The following is a 16,272-nucleotide window of genomic DNA, read 5'->3' as shown; positions in this document are numbered from 1 at the left end:
AATAATATCAATCACGAACACTACTCGTAGTTCTTCATTATTTAGTCGAAACTTCAGCTGACCTATTTCCATGTCCACCAATGCACGTCCAGTTGCAAAGAATGGTCTACCCTGAATGATAGGAATATCAAAATCTACTTCGCGGTCAATAATGACAAAGTCCTCATAGATGATGACTTATTTGACCTTCATTGGAACATCATAAATAATAACCATGGGGTTCTTCACAGTACGATCTGCCATCAAGAGCTACATTAACGTTGATTTGGGGGCTCCTAAGCCTAGTTGTCGAAACACTGCTAGTGCCATAAAGTTAATGCTAGCACCCAAGTCTCACAATGCTTTTGCAAATTTGAATACCCCTATGGTACATGCTATGGTGAATGCTCCGGGATCCTCTCTTTTTTTACAAGTAAGTGAGTAGCTATTGTGCTATAATGATGCAAGTTTTCAGCCGGTTCAAAGCACATTGTTCTCTTGTTTGTGATGAGATCCTTCATAAACTTGGCATATCCAGGCAATTGTTCTAGGGACTTTATCAAAGAAAAATTCACCAAAAGTTGTTTCAATATGGAAATAAACTTAAGAAATTTTCCATCTTCAACCTTCTTTTTAAATATTTATAGAAAAGGGGAAGGATATCATACCATTAGAATTAGAGTTGGAGTTGGAGTAGCATCTTTCGCATCAATTGCATTCTCATTATGCTTTGTGTCTCCTTTTTCCGGTTGTTTGGCACTTAGACTTTCACCCATTACTTCATCCTCATTTTCTCTCTCTATTTCATCCTCACTAATAGCTGAGTGGTGTGCATCATCCTCAAGTTCTGGCATTGGTGGATCCACAGTTTGAATGCCACTTTGGGTGGTCACAACCATGCATTTCCCTTCATTTTGTAGATTTTGAATTGTATTACTTGGAAGAGTTCCTTTCTGGCGTGGATTCAAAGACGACAAAATCTGCCCCAATTGTTGCTCAATAAGCTTTATGGATGTAAATGTGACTCAACTTTTTGATTAATTCCCGAAAGATCATTGTGTATCTCTTTAAGATTATCCTCTGCTGCATTATACTTTTTCATCATATTTATCATCATATCTTCGATTCTTGAAAGTACGGATCCCCTATCTTATTTTTGGGTGGGATGTATGTATCACTCTTGGTGTTATCTCTCCTTCCCCAATCACCTTCTCTACCTTACCCATGGTTGCAATCATTATATCCATTCCAATTGTAGTTGTTCTCACAATTATAGTTCCTTCACGATTGTAGTTATTGTCATGGTTGTAATGGCCCTCTCAATTGAAGTTGTTAGAGTACTGAAGTTGATTTCCTTGACCTTGGCGCAAAACATCCTGATTTGATGTTTGGTCATTAGTCCGGAAACCCCCATCTTGATCATTCACATACTATGCATATTTTTCATATCCATAATCATCATGACTTGCCGCCCTACCTTGATGGTTGATTGCATTGATTTTTTTTAATCCCAAGTTTTTGAATGCCAGTTTGATTTTGGTTTTTCATTGAGCGATCTCTTGTAGTACCTCTTCGTTTGGTATCTTGGAACCTTGATTTATGCTAACAGTAAAATATTGTTTTAAAGTTTTCATGTACCTAGTGCTCCATGCTCAGTTTGTCTTTGAAACACGATCAAGTCTCTCCGCAACCTCTTGAAAAGTATTGGCTAAGAAAGCTCCACCAGTGAGGGTGTCTGCAAGAGCTTTTCCATTATCATCAAGTGCATGGTAGAATAGCTAAAAAAGTAAATCATCTACTATTCTATGAATTTGCATATGTTGTGTCCAAATGCACACGCAAGTGAACGCGGTCTCAAAAGTAATATAGTGACACTCTTTAAGAGCCGGATATCGAACCCACAAGGAAATGCAATTAGGTGTTAGTTAGTTTTTCAATGAATCAAATTATTTATGTGTGTTTTCAAAGACTTGAGTTCATTTATATCTATAAAAATAATTATAATAATACGATATGGGAAAATGATGCAAAGATATTAGAGAAATTTTATCAATATAAAGAACTATCCCTGGGTCGTAGAACTCATCAATTTTTAGTCTAAAATCCTTTACTTTGATATCCAATGGGTTTCTCGATTACTAGTTTACAAAGTTGATTATACAATTATGATCTTCCGATCTCTAATTGCCTACTCTTGCTGACAGCCTAACTACATCATTGAGAGGGGATAAGCATGAACCATTAAAAATGCATTAATCTTATCTTATTTTTTAGTAACAAAACATGATGTATAGATATGTATCACAGTTATTCTATACACAAATTATTCTAGGACAAACATGTTTCTTATATTCTAGTGTTCTATCTTCTTTTTGTCTTCCAAGTTCCAGGTGGACAACAGATGTTTTCTCTAATAGTGATCAAGCAGTAAAATAATCTAAACAAGAACATATGAGTAATCACATACACAAACCCATTTTTAACAAAAGCAAACAAGATTCAAACCTTTATCTTTTAACTACACCCCAAGAACAAGGGGATTTAACCACTCATAGGGTACAACATATTTACATAAATCATTTATAACATAAAAGCTTAGATTCAAATGAAAGGAAAGAAGAAATTATCACCAAAAGTAGCTGTTTCTTCGTCTTCTTCAACTCAAACCCGACAATCTGATCTACTTTTTAATAAAATATGTAAAGGTACTATTTATAGTACCAAAATTATGGAATTAAAATAGACTTACTGAAGTCCACAACACAGACTTAGTTCAGTTTAATATAATTTTTCATTTTCTGTATCAGCATGAATTTGTGCTATCTAGAACCAGGTTCGCGATGCGGACCTAGCATGCAACACATTATTTCATCGAATAAATTCCAAGTTTTGGAATCAAATCTTAGAAGCCAAGTGCGCGACGCGGACATACTTCTCTGTAGTGTATTTTCTTCACATTGTGTTTCCAACTTTTCTTTTTAGCTCCAATTTCTATCCAATCATATTTTGAATGTTCATTCTTTCCCAATCAACTCTGAAAGTGTCTAATCACATTGGTTGGTTAAAACAATACAAAAATGCAACAATATGAACTAAATTCTAGGAATTTTCTCTCAACTTGATCAATGCATTATGGGTTTTATTTGTTATTGGGCACATAAATGTATCCAAGATCACCATCCCATACTTACAACTTTGTTAATCCTCGAACAAACTTCCAGTCTTATTCCTAAAATAACAAATACATGATATATAATGCAATTCCACCAAACCACAATGATTGCACAATTAGCTTATCTTACAAACACATGTCAAAATTTTGTTTTAAGCAACTGACTAACTCAACACCACATAGACTCTAGAGTTGACTCAGTAATGAAAAAACTCACATGGTTTGTTAAATCAAAATTTATACATGATTACCATTTCTTCATTAAACATGTGACCTCACTAAAAAAGAATTTACCCATTCTCTCACAGTTATGTTAATGGGTATTTAGACAAAATTTCGCTCACTCTCTCAAATGAAAGCACAAGTTGCTCAAGATGAACCATAGGCTTGCCCTTAGTGTATCAAATAGCTCTATTAAGGCAACTAAGATTTAAGGATCACTTAGGGCTTTTTCAGGTTGTAATGTGGGCTAGGGGATGGGTAGGTAGAAATCTGGACATGTATAGTGATTTGGTTCCCAAGCATTTTCAACACACTACATTCTTTAATTCCTTTCTAGTACTAGATAACTCTATTCTCACCACTTTGTTGTTAACAAAGATCATAACTGAAGTAGAGAGCCTAGGAGACAAGTATGATAATCAAGAACTCATTGTACTTGCGCCTTACGAAGCAAATCATGTATATCATTATCATATACCGTACCCGGCCCATTATGGTACTCGGTGTCATATTCGTATCATCATATTAACATATTATCATATACATATACTATACCATACCCGACCCTCTAATAAGGGACTCAGTGAATAATGTCGTGTACACGTATACCGTATCCAGCCCATCATAGGACTCAGTGCCATAACCATATCATTGTATCATCATATCATCATATAGCGTACCCAGCCCTCTAGTGAGGGACTCAGTGGATAATGTAGTAAAACTGTGCACGGTAACATACCCAGCTCGGGACTCGGTGAAATAGGTAAGAACAGTATGTACGAGTAGAATATCATGAGCAACTATATACAATTAGATCATTGCCTAAGACTCAATAGAATAATCAAAATGAACAATCATTTGAAAATTAAGACAATAGTCATCTCACGTACCTTTTGAATGTCACTATAGACCATATCAAATGGAGCCTCAAGAATCATAGACATATATTAAGATAATGTGAAACAACTTATGAAATCGGAGATATTTGTCATTGTAGAATCTTTAGGAATAGGAGCTTATACATCCAACTACTATTCAACATATAGATGGCTCGAGGGCAGTAGCTCAGCTACTTTAAGAGTTTTAAGATCCAGAAGTGAATAAGGATCATGAATCATGTTTAGAACTTATGAATGGAATTATCCCAAAGCTCATATCATTCATCACTTACGTCTAAGACATGCCAAAACAAAGAAAGGATAGGCTTTACATATCTTTAGCGCTTATTTTCCACATAGTATGTATGCTGCCCAATAGTATCTCAACCTAGATTATGACGTCACGAAGTATGGTTAAGCTATGGGGAGGTTTCAAAACGCACTCCAACGTTAGTAACTCATTTCTAGAAACGTAGGCAAAATTTCACTTATACGCAAACCAACTACATAACAACTAAGTCAATAGCCACAACCACACATTTAAGTGTTATATCAAAGCTAGCCAAGGCAAGATTCAAGAATGTTACGAAACAACCTGCACACTATTCCGAATCAGCCCACACATTATGACATTCCATAATATTTAACATAATGACTATGATGTAATCAAGTTACACTTAATAATTTGCAGCCACAATACCTCATTGGATGACCTTGTAATAGTCCAACAATTACAACAAAACTAGAACCTTAATTATATCTTTAAATATCAAAAATTTTCAGTTTGATCATACAACCAATGACAACAACAACTATAACATTAATCGAAATTAATCCATCATCTTTAGATTAGAATAGCCCCAACAATTATAACCATACAATGTATAATCATAACCACACTTAATTTTTCAATTCAACATAAATAGCCACACGTTATAATTACAACTCCAACTTGAAATATCAAATTCTTTCATTTTCATTATGTAACACATAACAACAACAACCAAAACATTAATTAAAATTGATTCACCATTTCCAAATAAAATAGCCCCTACACGACTTTAACAATATTCCAGCGCCAACATACATAATTTCATACCTCCAATTCATATTTACACATTCACTACACGTCTAAATTCATCCTAAAACGTATAGAAAATGATTAATTCTTACCTTAACAACTTGGCTGAAATGTGTGGATTGCATGTTAGGTCTTCTTGCTTCCCCAATGATTAATTCACATTATTAATCACCTCTAATTGGTTGAAAATACCTTATAAAAGTAGTGTAAAGATCAGAATTTTGGATCTTGCTTGCTTAGCCATGGCCGTGAGTTGCATTTGGCTTGAACTCTCTTTCTTTTTCTTTGTATTTTCCTCAAATAAAAATGAGCTAAAATGAGCTCTTAGCCATTAATTTCATTACATATATAGCCCCTAAGTGTGACACATGTCCAACCTTGACATGTGTCTCATGGTCATCCATGGTAGCCCATAAGAGTGACACGTGTCCAGCTTTGATATGTGTCCATTGTGGACATGTATCTTACTATCATCCACCCTCCAATCACATTCTTCCACGTGTCTTAGTTGGGCCGACTTAGTGGTCTAATTAACTTAATTAGTCTCAATTAGTCCCTAATCCCCACTCAATAATCTACACCAAATAAAATCTATAACCAATTTGTGTATTAATTAAAATCGGGAATAAAAAATCTCTATCTCGCATCCCAGAATAATCTTGTCCATTGCTTTTAGAAAGTAGGTGCATCACCTCCTTAATTCCTTCTACAAGTTCGTAAGTAGCTGTATCACCTACTTGCCTTTTTTATTTAAATGCAATCCACACATTCTAAGTAGGTGCATCACCTATTTGTTGTTTTTAGTAGGTTAGCAATTAGTCTTACCTTAAGAACCTATATGATCCTTGCTACTTAAGCTAGACGTGTACTCAAGTAGCTTAATTATGTAAGACATTCAAACCAGTAGCTTAAGAAAAAAGGTCGATTACTATAACAAATTATCTGGCCTCGAACCCCTTTCAAATCCTTCCAAACATATTTCAAACCATCACTACTTCACATAAAACTAGTCTATGCAATGTATGGGGAGTTACATCCTCCCTTCCTTAAGATCCTTCAATAACGTCATGGATAAAATGGATCACATGGTAGCTTTAGAGAATCTTAAAAACGTTCCAATATACAAAAGTACAGGATACAACAGTCATAGCCTACTTGTAGGTCGAATACTCGCTCAAAATCACTTTGGCAGAGCTCTTCCTTTCTATAGGGCCTCAGATTGCTATGACACTGTCAAAAATAGAATCACAATGTCTTCACGGTTGTTTAGACACTAAAATCATAACTTTTCAGAGACGAAAAAATTCTAAAGTCTAAAATGGGGAAATGTAGGACCCGAATTTAGAATTTTGGAGTTGACCAAAAAACAGGTCTAAACCAGCACCACAAGCTACAATAACAATTTGAAATACATCCTAGGGTTAAGAAACAATATGAAACCAACATGCATTAGAAATCGCAAGTTTAAGGTATAAACAAAAAGGGATAGCATCTAGGTACAACAATTTACCACAAATAAAATTTCCACGATAAAAAAAACTGCACCATGATATTTCATGCAGAAAACCCCACAACTTAGCCTCAATAAACACCGATGATGGAGCTACAATGATCAAGAAATAGAACCCTAAAATTCATTAGAAAATCAACTCAAAATTTATAAAAGACAACATATAAATAAGCGACCACCTCAAAGAGTCGATCCTCGTTTAAGAGAGGACCCTATCGTTTTAGCAAAGGGTTACTTTAGTGACACCCGTCCAAGTGGGCCTGGTCTCTTTAGTGAACCCCTGGCCTCTTTAGCGAATAGGAGTCACTTTAGCAGCGGCACCAGACTCGCCTAGTCGACCTTGGCATGCCTAAGTCTCTAATGGGATGCTCAAAATTCATTCGGAACCCCGTGCGTGCAAATAAAATATGGTACCCCACAAAATTCAATGTTCCAGATTCAATGCCATATTTGAAATTCCCATATGAGGTCATTTCAATGAAAAGTTGGTCCCACACCCAAGTGTCATTTTTAGTTAAATCCCACAATGGGCTTTGGGATTAAATTGGAAGCATTGGGAAGTGAAAAAAGGGTCATTCTAGACCAAACTCAACATTCTGAAACTAACCTCTCTCAAAACTTTCATCCAAGCGCATTTTCTAAAAAAGTTGACCGAAGTCAACCATAGGATAAATTTCAAAGGCAAAAGCCCCCAATGATCCTGAACTTGTATCGATTGCATCGATACTCATGCCAACTATTCCACTAGCCTAATCAGGTTGATGGAACTATCAAAATTCCATTTTGAGGTTGTTTTATTAAAGTTATGACCGAAGTCAACATTTCAAATTATAAAAGCTCTAAAAAAGGTAAATAGGCCAAAAACCTAAATAAACGACCAAGTGACCGAGCTACCAGCGCCAGTAGGTCATAAATAACCTGAGGTAGCTATAGAAAAGCTCTAAATGAAAAAAAATGAAAATGACTGGGAGGGTCATTACACTAAGTCCTCGCTATGTTAGGCCATATCAAATTTTGAGGCGGATTGGTAAGGTGGCTTATTAGTTGAATTTGCATCTGAATTTGGCATTGATACATTCGGTGTTTCATATGTCCCTTTTGATAAATTTCATAAGTGATCCTAGCTCTATCGTATACTTGGACAGCATTGAAGTGAAAAAGAGTCTCTCTTATGAGGAAGTTCCAATTGAGATCCTAGACAGCAAGTTAGGAAGTTGAGAAATAAAGAAGTGGCTTTAGTTAAACTTTTATTGAGGAACCAAGTGGTTGAAGATGCTATATGGGAAGCCGAAGCCAATATGATGTCGCGATATCCTCATCTTTTTCCTTCCATGCTTATTTGAGGTATCTAGTTCCTCCATGATCCACTCAGCCCAAACAATCTGTTTTAATCATTCTCATGTTTTTATATGCATTCATGTTCATGAAATGAGTTTTAAAGTCATGATTTATCTTGAGTTTGAAGATTTCACGTTTTGTGTATTTTAAAGATATTTTGCATTCATGTTGGGTTGCTATATATTACTTTCCTATTCCATTCATGGTAGCTTTACATCCATTCGAGGATGTATTTTCTCAAAGGGGAGATATTATAAGAACCTGAAAGTTGGAAAACAAGGTTAAAATAAAGTTACCAAGAAAAATCTTAGTTGTTGGCACTAGGTGGTCCTTAACGGAGCCCTTCACGGTCAGTGGTGCTCACCATGAGCTGTGGAGAGTGATCGTGAAGGCCAACAGTCAATACAATTTTGAGGGTCTTCCTAAACTATGGGTCCAATAAAGACTGGTGGGTTCAGCCCTATAAAATTTAAGATTCTGTTAGCACCAGAGGACTCTTGAGAACTAGATCTTTGAACAGGGGTATTTTGATGACTAGATTGTGTAGGCATCAATTGGGTTAGCTTAAAGATAGCTCGTCTAAATTCATCCTCAAAAATCATAGTAGGCTGAGCAGTGTGTGGAACTTATAGAGTCCCATTCTCAACCTCATTCTCATTCTTAGTAGCTCAAGCTCAATTTTGAGGCTTGCATTCTAGATAGTTGCAAAATCTTATTCTCGGCGATGTTCTTATTGCTCAAGGTTCTTTTGGAAGTGATGATCTGAAATTGTGAAATGCACAAATTACAACAAGATTTTATGGAGTTAAACTCTATCACATGAAATATAGTATAAAAGAAGTGAAACAATTCCTAAAAGTCATGTACCCTCCCTATTATAGGTGTAGCGGGCTTCACCAATAAGAAGGATTCTACTAGACTTGCCTTTACAGACACCCAATTACTCTTGAACTCAGTGCTTCAATAATAATTTTGTCACGCCTAGAGTCTACACCCTATGTGTGGATGACACTTGAAAATCATTGCTGGTTCCTAAGCGAACCGTTAGCATGGCCAACTCATTAAGCAAAAGATTTAACTTATAAAATAGAACTCCGATGGGCATAAATAAGTATAAATAACTTAATAATATAAATTTTAACACTTAAGCTAAAATATAGAAATATGAGACATAACTCAATGCTTTCAAAATATTCTTAATAAAACAGGTACCAGAAAAGGCCCACGGCTACCCCAAACTTATAAGTAAATAGTTGAAAAGTACGGACTTAAGAGTGCCTCTAAATACAAAGAGGTCTCACCAAAGTTGGGTAGAAATTTGATATTGAATGACGCGCCTGTTGAGGATCTATATCACTTATGTCTACATCATAAAAAGATGGAGTGCCGAATGGCATCAGTACATGGAACATACAGTATGTAAAATAGGTGAAAGAAAACATACTCAAGATACTCAATTCAAGAAACTCACTATGGAAATAGCTCAACTCAATAAGACATGCAGTATAATAAAACAAGGTTGTAAAGATATGAATAGTAAATGCAACTAAGAATGTAAAATATAATAATTTACTTCTTGGGGAGTTTCTCTAACTGACAACCATCATATGATCTACGTGATGATACAATGTTCTTCCCATGTTTCCAGAGCCATCTTATACCTTTCTAGGGTATAGGACAATAACTGGACTATGAATCCACTAAAAAGTCCTATTTTGGGACTATGAGGAGTAAAGAAAATAAACTGTACAGTCCTATCTATGTTGGCGACATAGTTTATGGGGTTGGAGTAATCAAAACTCATACTCAAACTGGTGCTCTGTACTACTCCCAAAAATATCTTTACTCTAGTCATATATTATATGAGTGTACTTAATAATTAAACGTCGTTAGTCTCTTTTGGACTTAGCTCAAAATGTAACTTTTCTTAACTCATCTCTTTTCTTTATGATAGATAAAAATCTCATCTCAATAATGTTTTTATAGAATACTTTAACTTCTCAACTCAATATCAAAATTGGTGTTTAAATGTATTAAAACTCAACTCAATTATACTGAAATACTCAAGCTCAAAATAGGAATTAAGAGACTTCTTCAACTTAACTTGAGTCATGCTCAAGCTTTTTATTTATTTAAATGATGCAATTAATCATTCTATGCTTAAAATATTACATAAAATATTAAATGAAAAACCCAACTAGGGTTCATGCAAATGCTAACATGAATCCATAATCTCAACAACTTAACTCATCAAAGTATAATCAAATATACATACTAGAATTCAATAAGGAATTATATAGATACTTAGGAATTCACTTTTTTGAAATTAAAACTCAAACTCACAGTTTAATTTGATTGTATGAGGATGTAGGGAACACAGAAAAACTTAGTCCAACATTATAATAGTCTTACATACCTGGAACGATGAACATCTAGTTGATTTTCAAAGACTTGGTTTGAAACTCTTGAACCATATGTCTTCTCCTTCTCTCGAATTTTTGCTCTCAAAAGGTTCTAAGTGTTAATGAGAGAAAAACTCCTCTGTGTACTTATAAGTTACTAAATTCACTCCCAAAATGGCTTGGGTTAAATTTGGTAAAGGTTGAGGAAAAGACATGAAAGCCCCTCATTAATTTGTGTCTGGGCCTCTATGGGTCCCTTCCTATGGACTGTTGGAGTTCCTACCGACCATAGGATCCCTTTCATAGAACTTAGGGTCCAATTTTTGACCCTACTAGAATTTGACAAATATACAATCATAGAACCTTGTATGGGTCATATAAGTCCATGAGTAGGATGCTAGAACTTTCTTGGGTTTCTGAATGTGAGGGGCCAAAGGTTGAGAAGTTGAAATGTTAAGTTTACAAAGGTAATCTAAGAAAATTTTATGTTGAGGCTCGCCAAATACGTTATGTGACTCACCAAGTGGCAAGTGAACTTGCCAATTAGTTTTGAAAAATCTGACTCAGAAGAAGGGAGTTTGGCAAGAAGAAGTTGAGCTTAGCAACTCGCCAAGATAACTCGGCAAGCAAGGTGATCTCGCTAAATTTATCAGGGAAGTTATTAGGGATATGGTAAGTTTAGGTGAGGGAATGACATCTTTAACATATCGCTAACATGGTTGGTGAGCTAGGAGAACTCGTAGAAATATCCAAAGATTTTTTATCAGACTAAAGGGGAGGATTGGCGAGTTAGGGTAGAGGATCGTCGACTCGCTGACAAAGAAGGCGAGCTAGACTGACCTTGCAAATTCATCCTAGTTAGGTTTTAGTAATGATATTTTCATTTTTTCATGTTCATTTAATTCATATACTACATCATTTAAATCCTAATCCTAAAGACCATAACAACCCAAACCCTTTGAAATCCCCTCATTCCCTCTCCAATCCCTTATTACAATAATTCTGTCTATAAAGAATCCTCTCAAGTTCTACTTCAAGGTTCTAGATAAGGATTTTTAAAGTCAAGTTAAAGTCTCCAATTCAAGTTCATTTAGGGATTTGATTTAGTCAAGGTATGTTGGGAATCCATCCATGGATCCTTTCCATTCATGGAGCCAAACAATTTTCTCTTTTTCTTCAATTGATTTTAATTCAATGATTTTAGTGTTTTCATGAAATTGCATTGGGTCAATTCAATTATGATTTTTTTCAATGTTAATAATTCAATTATGAATGATTCTAGCTTAATTACATATTTTCAATGGATTTTACAAGGACCCATGAATTATGTTAGATTCAACTATGAAACTATGGAATTTGATCATGGATTTTACGAAGGATTTATGAAAGGATTATCAAAGATTTATGAATGATTCATGAAAGTAATGAATAATGTTTTCAAGGATGTTTCAATAAAGTATAAAGGTTGTGAAAGGTTTTCTTCACACATTCATATAAGGGTGAAGAGTTTTCTCACAGATTCATAAAGATAAAAGGTTTTTCTAATTCTTGTATGAATCATCATGTTACTGAGTTACTATTATTAATATTTTATGATATTGAATTGGTATTTAATATAGGCTTTCCTAATGATGCTAATGACTATGATTTATGAATTCCATAGGGATATTGACTAAGCACCAAGAGGACTTTGAGGTGGGGTTTGATCCGAAAATCAAGAAGCGACTCAAAGGAATTCTAGTAGCAAGCTCTAGTCCCAAACTGCATTTCCCTAGTAGGTTTTCCTTAATTGGCCTAACTGATGTTGAAGATGTACTCACAGTGTCTACCTTTGCAAGTAGCCTCACCCTTATCGATGTGGGAGTTATATCGAATTTCATTTATACCTTGCATGGTCTTAAGTGCCGGTTAAAGGTTATATTCCACAAATGCACTATATTTTCTTATAAGCCATTATGATGATTTGGATAGAGGCATTGACTACAAGTTTTGACTTATGATTTCTACCTTCATGCTTTTAAATGATCATTGGTCTTGAATCACATTTTTATGTTCACCATGCTATCATGTCTATTTTATACATATTTCTTACATACTTAGTACATTTAATGTACTATGATATACTTTTCACTTATATTGTATCATAATGTAGGGTACGACAATCATCATGTTTATCCTTTTACTTGTGCCTAGAATTGTTACTATTTCTTGTGTGAGTCCACATATTTCTATGATGAAACATCTATGCTTTTCTATATATTCCATGACTTCTATTCTTTATGTTTTTGTCACGACCTTGCCAAGGGTCTAGACGTAATACGATGATTGAAACCCTGAAGGGCTCCAACCAAGCCTCTTGACATATCGTAAGCATACATAACGTAGAGTAAAACAGAAAATAACATAGGAAAGAGTCTAAAACATGAATCAAAAAAGAGAGTGTAAACTCAACTACATAGACTCTCATCACTTGTCCAAGAATACCTTTACCAACTCAAGATGGATGTAGGCTAAGACACGTCCCTAGCTCACCTTGAATATGCATCTAACAAAAGTCTATGAGAAGAAAATAAACCCATGACTAGCTCTCGCTAGATAAGGACTCACAAAACTTCACCGGATGGAAACTCAACTAGCCACGTATGGAATCCCGATATCTTTGCATAGAACAGAAGAAAGGGGAATCTACTTTCGAAGGTAGACTCTGCCCTACTATGCGGGTACCATGAATATGTTCTATATGTGGATCCACTAGATAGGACATAATGGAAAATCCTATGGTGCATGTAGTTATGAGACTAGAGATATTATATAAGGACCCCATAGGTCTATCCTCCACTTCAAGACTCATTGAATACATAACATAGTAATCATACTTAACATATATCATAAACTTGTTCATAGGTTTAAAACTCGTAGAGTAGCTAATTTTCATTTCATAATTGTAATGTGAGTAATAGCATTTCAACATTACAAATCATACTTGCATAATTTATATCATTAGGTTACTTGGTCACCAATTAAATATCCCAAGTCACCTTTTTCATAACTTGCTTAAAATTCTTACCTTGAACATAATTATAATCCATGATCATAATTCATACTTGAATTTAGAGTAAAACTGTATACATCGTCAATCTGAGTGAAAACCATGGGAGTACATTGAAATTATTGAACTTCATAACCATAATTCAAGTAAATTATCATTGGAAAGAGCTTCATGCATGGGAATGCATATTTAAACTTGAAATCATGCAATTAATGTAGAATCATATTTATAATGATCATTAATAATAATTAAAAAATATAATTCAAATAGCCCAACACAATTCATCAAAACTACGGTTAAAAAGTAATGGGAATTCAAGAGATTTTTGAAATAAGCCTTCGGACTCCATTGGTGAAAGTAACCCATGAATCAATCCTCACATAACTTGATGAATGTAACTCAGAAATTGAAGAGGAACATTGACGAACTTGAAACCCTAGATTGAACTTGTGGGAGGAGCTTGAGAAAGATTTGATAGTCTTGCCTTAGGGAAATTTAGAAGAATGAGTTAGAATAGGCGGGGAATTTAAAAAGTAGGGTAATTATAAGCCTTGCACTTTGACATCAAAGTGTCTAGGTTCATTGAACTGATCTTGGGAAAATACCCTTCGTTAAATCTAGATTTTTTGACCCATGAAAGACCTTCTATGAATTGTAGATGTGATGATGAGTCATAAGAACAACTTGTACTACAAGTCCTTGAATACCTGCAATTTGAGGGACTCTGAAGTATGCATACTACTCAACTCTATGAGTCGTAATCCTCTCTACAATTCATCTTGTTGAGTCGTAGAATAGGTCTTGAGAGCAAGTAGATGCAGGAGTTCAGATTCTGCACTATGACTGACGTCTACGATTCATCCAAAAAATCGTAGACCCTCACACATCCTTATCAGTTTTTCATCCCTTCACTCACTTCCATGAATTATTTCTACGACTCCTAAGAGTCCCTATGAGTGGTAGACCTATTCTTGGACTCAGGCACTATCCAAATTTTTCTTGAATTCTCTTTGTTCGACTTTTCAACTTCTGAGTCTTACAATATCTCTCCCTTGGCAATATTAATCCTCGAATAAGATTAACTTAGGACCAAAAAACATTGAACAAGGACTAGCAACCCAACAAGATTGCAATGACACATAGCAAAGCATAAACCATGAGATTTTCTATTTTAGCATAAATCATGACTTTAAAATCAATCTAATGAATATGCACGCATATGAATGACATAGAAAGAACTAAAATGTATGAGTTTAAGTAATTTGGAAATGAACAACTTAGTACCTTAGTCTTGAGTGGAAGGAAAGTGATATGTATAACGCTTTATCATGTCCGCTTCCGCTTCCCATGTAGCACTCTCCACTTGTTAATTTCTCCACAACACTTTGATGGATGCAACTTCTTTGTTTCTTAATCTCTTCACTTGCCGGTCTATGATATCCTCCAGAACCTCCTCATAAACCTAGTTTTATTCAACGTTCACACATTCTAATGGCACAATAGAGTTTGGATCACCCACAAATTTTCTCAATATCAACACATGAAATATTGAATGAACCATAGGCAACTCAAATGACAAATCTAACTCGTATGCCACCTTGAAAAAATGCTTCAGTATCTAATAAGGTCATACATATATAGGACTCAATTTCCCTTTCTTATTAAAATGCATTAGCCCCTTCATCGGAGAAACCTTCATATACACCCAATCATCGACTTCAAATTAAAGGTCTCTCCTTCTTATGTTCGAATAAGACTTTTGGCGACTTTGAGCCATCTTCAACCTTTATCTTATTAGCATTATCTTCTCCATTGCATATACTTCCAAATCAGGACCAATCAGCGCCATCTCACTTATTTTAAACTATCCCACCAGGGATCTATATCTTTTTCCATACAAAGCTTCAAAAGGAGCCATTTGGATGTTAGAGTGATAACTGTTAGTGTAGGCAATCTCAATCAATAGAAAATGCTCATCCCAACTTCCTCTAAAATCAATCACACATGCTCTCAACATATCCTCCAAAGTTTGGATTGTTCTTTTGGCCTGTCCATCAGTTTGAGGATGGAAGGCAGTACTTAGCTTAATTTTTTACAAAGACCTTTTTAAAATGACTTCCAAAAATGTTAAGTGAATTGAGTACCTCAATCCAATATAATAGACATATGGACACCATGAAGCTTTACGAATTAGCGAATATACAACTTAGCGTAGTTTTTGACACCATAAGATGTTTTAATCGGTAGAAAATATGCCTACTTTATCATTCGGTCCACAACAACCCAAATAGAATCATGTTTCCTTCTAGTACGAAGAAAATACGTCATAAAGTCCATATTCACATTTCCCACTTTCAAGTTGGAATTTCAATGTGTTGAGCTAAGCCTTCTATTTTTTAATGCTCAACTTTAACTTGTTCAAAATTTGGACACCCAGCCATGAACTCCACTATGTCTTTCTTCATGTCATTCCACCAATACACTTCCCTCAAATTGTGATACATCTTGATGGATCCCGGATAAATTGAATACCATGAATTATGGGCCTCATCAATATCAATTCTCTTAGTCCATCCACATTAGGCACACACAAATGACCTTGGTAATGAAATACTCTATCTCTCCCTTGAGAGAAAGCCTC

Source organism: Solanum dulcamara, chromosome 7 (genome assembly GCF_947179165.1).
Source record: "Solanum dulcamara chromosome 7, daSolDulc1.2, whole genome shotgun sequence".
Classification (NCBI taxonomy): Eukaryota; Viridiplantae; Streptophyta; class Magnoliopsida; order Solanales; family Solanaceae; genus Solanum; species Solanum dulcamara.
Note: the sequence above shows the minus strand (reverse complement) of the source record.